Consider the following 8,202-nt stretch of genomic DNA (forward strand, 5'->3'; position numbering starts at 1 on the left):
GCTCAGTGTGTAGTTACTCAATGAACAATTGAGAAGATCTTGGAGCCCACCTCCCCTCTTAAGCACCTAGACTGCAGAATGCTACTAAAACTTTCAAGCTGTTTCTGGGCAGGGGCGACAACCACAATGGCCTCTGCCTGACTCTTCCTGCTCCAGTTCCTCCAGCAGAACTCACCAGGTACCATGGACAAGGAAGCGCCCTGCACCCAGTTCTCCAGCTCTGGTGGCACAGCCCCATGCAGGCACACCAGCAAAGAAAGCCATGCCTTTTCTCGGGGGTCCTCAACGCAGTGCCTTTGCAGAGTCACAGAGCAAAGGAGCAGGATCTCTATTTTTCCCTTCTCTGTGGAATCTGAGACAAAGAAGAGAAAAGGAGGAAGACTAACTCAGAAAAAGAGATCAGATTGAAGTAACCAGAAGCAGAGGGCAGAGGGGGTACAGGAATTGAGTGAATGGCAAAAGGTACAAATTCCAGTTTCAGATCAATAAGGAATAGGGATTTACAGTACACCCCAGGACTACAGTTCATTACTGCTCTATGGTGTATTGGAGAGGTGTGAAAAGAGCAAGTTCTGAGAGTTCTCATCACAAAGAAAAACCTCTCTTTCTTTTCTTTTAACTTCATTTTTGTATCTCTAGAGATGATGATGGCGGCGGACTAAATTTATTCTGGCGATCGTTTCACAGTATACGAAAGGAACATCATTACGCCAGGTATCTTCAACATACACAGTTCTGTATGTCAAATGTATCAAAACAACTGGAGCAAAAAAATATTTTAATATTCATAGAGAGCATCAGGAAATTGGACGTGGTAAAAAGAATGTCACGTAAACAAAACTGAAAACAGCAGAACCGAAAGCCAGTAGGTTATCCTAGGGGTTAAAATCTTCAAGCCATTGGCATAGAAAGTCGATTCTGAAATTGAAAATCAGTGAATTAAAATTAAAGCAGATGAAATAGAATTTTAAAATGTTGTTCCATTTAACAATTTGTCAAAGAATAGAAAGTCTTAATAAGTGACCTCAGATAGTAACTTTTGAAAAAACTGTTCATGTTTTGGAAAATTCTGATTGTAAGCTTCCAAGTGGGCACAGAATGAGAACATTTTGTTTGATCAAAGTCGCCTCATGGAAAATGGCTGAAGCAAAATGTCTGAGATAGGACCTAAACGAAAGGATATAAATGGCTAGACGAAATTGTCCCGAGTTCGTTTCTCCGTATTTGCAGTTTACATTTATTTTCATGTCGTTAAGTCCATTAAGTTCATGGAGTACATTCTAAGTGTGTTCCATGCATTAATATGTTTGAACAACCTCCCTGTAACCCAGCTTCACATCTCATTGTATCTTGTAAAACTCAAACTCTATACCATGAATCAGAAACTTCCAATGACCGCCTACTTCCAGCCCTTGGCAACACCATTCTACTGTCTTTGGCAATTTACTCTAGGTAGGTCCTAAGAGTGAAGTCAAAGTGTGTCTTTTCATGAATACTCATCTACTTAGCATAATATCCTCCAGGTTCACCCATGTTGTGGCATATGTCAATGTCTTCTTCCACTTTGAAGAATGAATGCTATTCCAATATGTGTACATACAACATCTGTTCCTCCCTCGACAGATACTTGGATTGCTTTCATGGTTTAGCTATTATGAATAATGATGCCATGAAAATGTGTGTTCAGATATGTCTTCAAGACCATGCTGTCAATTAATTTGGGTATACACCCCAGAAGTGGAGTTACTGGAACACATAGTAAGTCTAATTTTCATTTTTTTGAAACTACCATACTGATTTCACAACTATGCTGTTAAACATTCCTACCACACACATTGAATAAGGCTTCCATCTTCTCCACATCTTGGCCAACACTTGCTCTTTTTTTCCCTTCTGATTGCTTTTTTTTTTTTTTTGGAAGAGTCATCTTAAAGGATGTAAAATGGTATCTCGTTGCTTTTTATAATTTGCATTTCCCTTAACAATAGTGATGTATCTTTTCAAATTTCTTTTCACGTGCACATCTTTGAGGATATGCCTATTCCCAATTTGCACATTCACGCATTGCATTCATTTTGTTGTCTGTTGTTGAGTTCATGTGATCTCTATTCATTCTGGATATTGAGCCCCTGCCAGATAGACAGTTTGCAAATATGGTCTCCCATCATGTGGATTGTGTTTTTACTTCATTGCTAATGTCTTTAAAGTCACAAAGATTGTAAGTATTCTGAATGTCCTGTACGTGAATTTATTTTTCTTTTATATCCTGTGCCTTGCAGGTCATATGCATTAAAGCACGGCCAAATCCTATTTTGTGAAGCTATGAAAATGAATATTATTGGGCTGCACTTCCGAGATGAAAAAGGTTCATTAGTGGAGTAAGAGAGCAGCATGAACTGGAGAAGCACTGGCATGATGATGGGGTCATGACTCTATGTGATCGCAAGAGGATAGGAATATGTATGATGGGCCAGCATGAGCTGTGTACTGGAAATGGGACCTTGTCCATTTTGTGCAGCACCTATGTGGATGATGGGAGCAGTGAGACATATGACTGGACGGATCCCCGAGCTCAGCCCTTCTTCCAAGTTAGACTTTCATTGCACTCTGATCCATTAACGTTTGAAGAGTTTCTTAATCAGATGAGGGACATAGTCTTACATGCTAGAAGGTGATGAACGTGGTGTGTGGGCGTGTCTGCAAGGAACTCCGTATCCCTCCCATCTTGGTGAGCCACTGTCTGGAGTCCATGGCAAAGAAGGTTAGAGTACTAAATTACACTGGGGTCAAACCAAAGGGGAACAGTATGTCCCTCCTATGCTGAGCTGAAGTCAGGCAAGACCTTTATATGTTTGCTCTGTGTTCCCAGTTCATGGTCCCTAAGTTCTGCATGTTCCTCTCTGGGAGAGAGGAGATGGACATGTTTGAGGGGGAGCTGGAGAGCTGTATCACCACCAGGAATGAGACCGAGAGCCGACTCCCAGTCATCGTGCAAGTGAAAAAATGGGATCAATGTCATCAAAGAGAAAACCATCAGCCACCAGTATTCATGCCGCCTGTGAGGAAATCTTGTCGAGAGGCACTTGTAAGTGATGGAGGGTGCACACCTGTAGTAACTCTGTGGCAAGTACAGATGTTACCTGCTTGAGGTGACCCACCTTGAAGAAACAAAGTTTTTGCCACCCTGTCAAGGGTGCTCGGAATGGACTCGAAGGGCAAGAGGCCTGGAACTGAAAGCATGTTTGAAAGTCTCTTTAGGGTTGAAATGAAAAAGGCAGCATGCCCTGAAAACTGCCTCACCTTGAATAGGCTAGCTCCCTTCATTGCTTGTGGGAAGAAAAGAAATCATCCGGTATTTTTCGTATTGAAAACAAGAAAACACAGAACCTTGGATTTCCGTTATTTTTTTATTGAAATTCGATTAGCCGACATACAGTCCATCCTTATTTCAGATGTAGTGTTGAATAACTCATCAGTTGCATATACCACTCAGTGCTCATCACATCACATGCCCTCCTTTATGCTCCTCACCCAATTGCCCCATCCCCCCACCCAGCTCCCCTCCAGCCACCCTCAGTTGTTCTCTGTGCTTAAGAGCCCCTCATGGTTTTGCTCCGTCTCTGATGGCTTCCCGGTCAGTTTTCCCTCCTTTCCCCTATGATTATCATCAGTTTTCACTCATATGTGGAACGTAAGAAACAGTGTAGAGGATCATAGTGGATTTTCTTTAAAAGGATGTTATTTTCTGTCTTTCCATGTTTGACCGCATTTCACTTTTCTTTAAAAATGACACGTTCAAATGATATGTCCATTGACCCTGGAGGGTTGGGCGTTCTTCACACTTCCTCAATGAGTTAGGACCCTGAACCAGGTGTCAGGAGAACCTCCTCTGTGTTATTGTTCCCCGGGTGCCCTTGTTGGGCTTCAGCTTCCTTATCTGTAATACGATGAGAGATACGAATGCTAAATATTTTCCGAAAGTTGTTCCCGCTCCAAACGTTCGATGGCTACCCATAGTCGAATATTGCTTCATCCACGAGACAAAGGTTAGGAATCGTTATTTCAATTACTTCGTGAAGACACACAACCAAGTAGAATGAGAACACCAGAGGAGCATCGCTCCAATAGGACTTGAGTGAAACTCTGCTCCAACTGCCAGTAGCATAGGACGTTACCTTTTACGTGAACACAGAGGTGGGCCCTGGCCTTTCCATAGAAACAGACTGTCCTTTTGTCTTTGGACATTTTCATTTACCTTTCGTGTGGATTGACGTTCAGCCCGATGAGACCTCATGAGGAAACTCTGCGTATTCTAAGCTTAGATCTCATAGGACCGATTTTTCTTAAGGTTTGAAAGTACACTATAGTTGACAGACAGTGTTATATTCCTTTCAGGTGAACAGCAGGGACTCAATAGTTCTGTACATTACTCAGTGCTCAGCACCATAAGTGTACTCTTAATCCCCATGACCTATTTCACCCATCCCCCCACCTGGCCATCCCTAGTCTGTGCTCTACATTTGAGACTGGTTTTTTGTTTGTTTTCTCTTTGTTCTTTCTTTTTGTCTCTTAAGTGCCACACAGGAGTCAAACCCATGTTAACATAACACACATCGACTTTAAAGCTTACCTCCGTTTCATGGTCTGGATGAAATGTGCTGACTATACCACCACGTTGACTCCACAGTGGCTCCCAGGGATCCCCACCCGTGCTATATACCTCCCTGTCTATCCACTGCCTGGTTGCTAATAGGTTTCTGACCAAGAGAATATGACAGAACATTGTCACTTTCCTGTTACTCTCTTCTGTTCCCTTCCTTTCTTTCCTGTATCCCTGCACTGGGGAAGCAAGCACTGGTGTTTAGAACTGCCCTACATAAAGGCCCACAGAGGAAGGAACCTAGGGAGTGCCCAGGCTAATAGGCAGAAAAGAACTCAAATTCAGGATTTCGCTTAAACCCACTTTGTTGAGTCTGAGCTAAATCCTGACATTAGTCACATCAGTGACTTGGGAGCAAATCTTACCATAGTTGGGCCTCGGGTGAGGCGCAGATTGCATCACACAGAGACCTGGGGGCAGAAACACCCAGTCTCAACTGTGCGGAGATTCCAGGCCCCCCCGAATTGGGAGCTAGGAAATATCACGCTTCAGAAGTGCTAAGCTTTCTAGTAGTGTTCTCAGAGACAGATAGCTAACTCAGTCGACCAGGCTTCGGCACCTGGCCCTCCCATCCACTGCCATCTCTTGTTCTCACCTCCCAGCCTCCACCAGCCACTCTGGCCACTTTCCGAATCTTCTCTGGTCAAACTAGTTTCTGTCTGAGAGATTTGGCCCCAGCGGTGCCCTCTCCCTGACACACTGTTCCCAGAGGTGTGCAGCTCTTGCTCCCTCTTGTCAATCTGCTACCAGCAGATGTCACCATGTGGAGGCCTTCCAGACCCTCCTCTCCTGTGACTCCCTAGCCCTCCCTACTACACTGTGCTGGTAACTGGAGTATAATACCTGCTCTGTTCTTTCACACGTCTTGCTTTCAAGGTGTTCTCCATCAGAACAGCAGAAACAACTTGGCCATTTGCAGACTGCACTGGGGCCCACCAACTCACCTGGCACAGGCTGAGCGCTCAGAGCATAGTTGCTGAAAGAAGAAATGGGAAGGTCTTGGGGCCCTGCCTTCCATCCATGTCACCATGTCCATTCCTGAGCCCGTTATGCTAGCACTGGGATGGGCAATGTGAGAGGCTAGAATGGATATCAAGTGGCCAAGATGTACTCGGCTGCTTAGTGCCTTTTCCAGGTTGAATGCGCTTGGGCGGATGTCAATGTGTGATGCAAAGATCATCATACCTGGTGCCCACTCCCATGGGTCCACCTACATGTCTGTTCCCCACGACTAATTGTCATAAATCTTCTTCCTCCCAGTCCCTGACCAACGAGCCAAATCATCTACCACTGCCCCGAGCCAATGTATATTCTTTCCTCAGGCTGCTTTTCTTTCCATACCACCTGAAAGAATTGAAAGAATTTTGAAATGCTCGAAAGAATTTCCCGTCGCTGCATTCTATCAAGACTACCCTGAACGGGGCTGTAGTATATCTGCAGCCACTTTCCATCCTGCAGCCACATCCAAGCCCATTCAGCCATGAACCAACCTCAGTCTTTTCCCTCCTCTGTCGCCTGGAGCAATATTGGGTCTTCTGCCCGTCCTCTCTGAAGCTCCTCTGGCCCGTTCATGGGGACTTGCGAGGGAGCCCGTGCACCACACACAGAGTGGCCCCTAGCGCCTGCCTCTGCCCACGTGCCAGGGCTGACTCAGGAGCTCAGGCTCCCACCTAACCCCCTTTCAGCCTCGGCCATCCCTCTTGGAAGGACTTTGTGCTCTGCACACATCGCAGAGATACAGGAGGGCACAGGAAAGAAAACCCACTGACGTAAAGAAGCTCCTAAACTATTGACCTCCTTCCATCCTGCCTCCATATGCCCTGGAAGAGAAGAGGAGGAGAGGCCTGCAGGTGTGGACAAAGCCCTGCCCTGGCTGTTTATCTTCCTGACAATAAAAAGGCCTCCTCGTTGCGGCCAAACTGTTGCTGAAAATTCTGTTTTCAGTGGTGAAACAGATAACTTTGGTCAAATGGCCTGCTGGCGCCGTTTGTCAGGGTGGTCCGTGGACAAGTGGCCTCAGCATCCGCAGAGGGCATGTTGGAAATGCAGAGTCTCAGGTCCCTCCCAGTGTTACTGAATCAGAATCTGTATTTTCACGAGATCCCCAGGGGATCCAGGCCTAAGACAATGTCTCAAAAACCACTGTTGAATGTTCCCCAAAGAGAAAGCTAATCGGCACCTTGATATACCAAATGGGGAAGGCACGGTTGTTTCCTGGGCCTTTTTGGCAGTTTCTAGCATTCTAGAATTCCATAAAGGGTTGATTCCCCAGTGGACATGGTGGGAGTTGTTGTGCAGGAAAGGAAAGAACACCATACCTGCTGGGAAATTGAGCAAGGACGGAAGCTATGCATGGGCCCAACAGCAAGAGCTCCAACGCACCAAGGCTGATCCCCTGCTCTAGAGCTCTCTGCTGTTCTTATGCTAGATCCCTTTGTGTCAGGTGATGGGATGGGAGATTGTTCTTGCTTTTGGAGCTGGCCTGTATTGCTGTAACTGGTCCTCTAAGATTCACTTTTGTTGTATCCCAAAGTTTTGGGACGCTTGTCTTGTCATTGTTCTTGGATTCCATGTAATTTTTTTTCCTATTTTGAATTCCTGGTTGACCCACTCATTTCTCGGGAGCGTGTTCTTTCACCTCCTTGTGTTCATGGTCTTTCCAGGTTTTTCTCTTGTGGTTGATTTCTAGTCCATACCATTGTGGTCAGAAAAGATGTATGCCATGACTTCCATCTTTTTGAATTAGTAGAGACTTGTTCGGTAGCCTAATATGTGATCTGCTCTGGAGGACGTTCCATGTGCAATCGAAAGGAATGAGTATGTGCTGTTGGAGGATGGAATGTTCTGCATGCGTCTGTTAAAACCAGTGCATCACCCAAAGCCACTGTTTCCTTGTTGATTTTCAGTTTGGATCATGTGTCCATTAATAGAAGGGGGGTGTTAGATCCCCTACTGTATTGTATTACAGTCAATTAGTTGCCTGCTTTTTGTTATTAACTGTTTTACGTATTTGGGTCCTCCTATGATGGGTGTCTAAAAATTTAAAATTGTTCTATCTTCTTGTTGCATTGTCTCCATGATTGGGACACAGTGTCCTTCTTTGTGACTCACTACTCTCTTTTTTTTTTTTTATATTCTGTTTTGTCTGATAGAAGTATTCGTACCCCTGCTTTGTTTTGGCAACCAGTTGCATGCGAGATGCTTCTCATCTGCTCACTTTCAATGCGCAGGGGACCCAGTAGGTCTGGGGGCTCAGGCTGAGTACCTAATTTCGGACAAGTCAGTGTAAGTGTGCAAACTGAGACTGAGTGTGTAAACTGTTGAATATTAGTGACAATGGAATATTACTCAGCCATCAAAAAGAACGATTTCTCAACATTTGCTGCAACATAGACGGGACTGGAGGAGATAATGCTAAGTCAAGTCAAACAGAGAAGGAAAATTATCATATGGTTTCACTCATTTATGGAACATAAGAAGTAGGAAGATCAGTAGGAGAAGAAAGGGAAGAAGGGGGGGTAAACAGAAGGGGGAATGAACCA

At 44.8% G+C, this 8,202-nt stretch overlaps 1 long non-coding RNA gene across 1 annotated transcript; it reads left to right on the top strand.

Annotated features, from left to right (window-relative positions):
- Positions 1–280: 280 nt before the first annotated feature.
- LOC130543295 (uncharacterized) lies at positions 281–3,390 on the top strand. The gene is made up of 2 exons (XR_008958541.1): positions 281–1,758; positions 2,280–3,390. It is a non-coding gene; the product is annotated as an uncharacterized LOC130543295 (long non-coding RNA).
- The last annotated feature ends 4,812 nt before the right edge of the window (positions 3,391–8,202 follow it).

This window comes from Ursus arctos, unplaced genomic scaffold (genome assembly GCF_023065955.2).
Source record: "Ursus arctos isolate Adak ecotype North America unplaced genomic scaffold, UrsArc2.0 scaffold_100, whole genome shotgun sequence".
NCBI classification, from domain to species: domain Eukaryota; kingdom Metazoa; phylum Chordata; class Mammalia; order Carnivora; family Ursidae; genus Ursus; species Ursus arctos.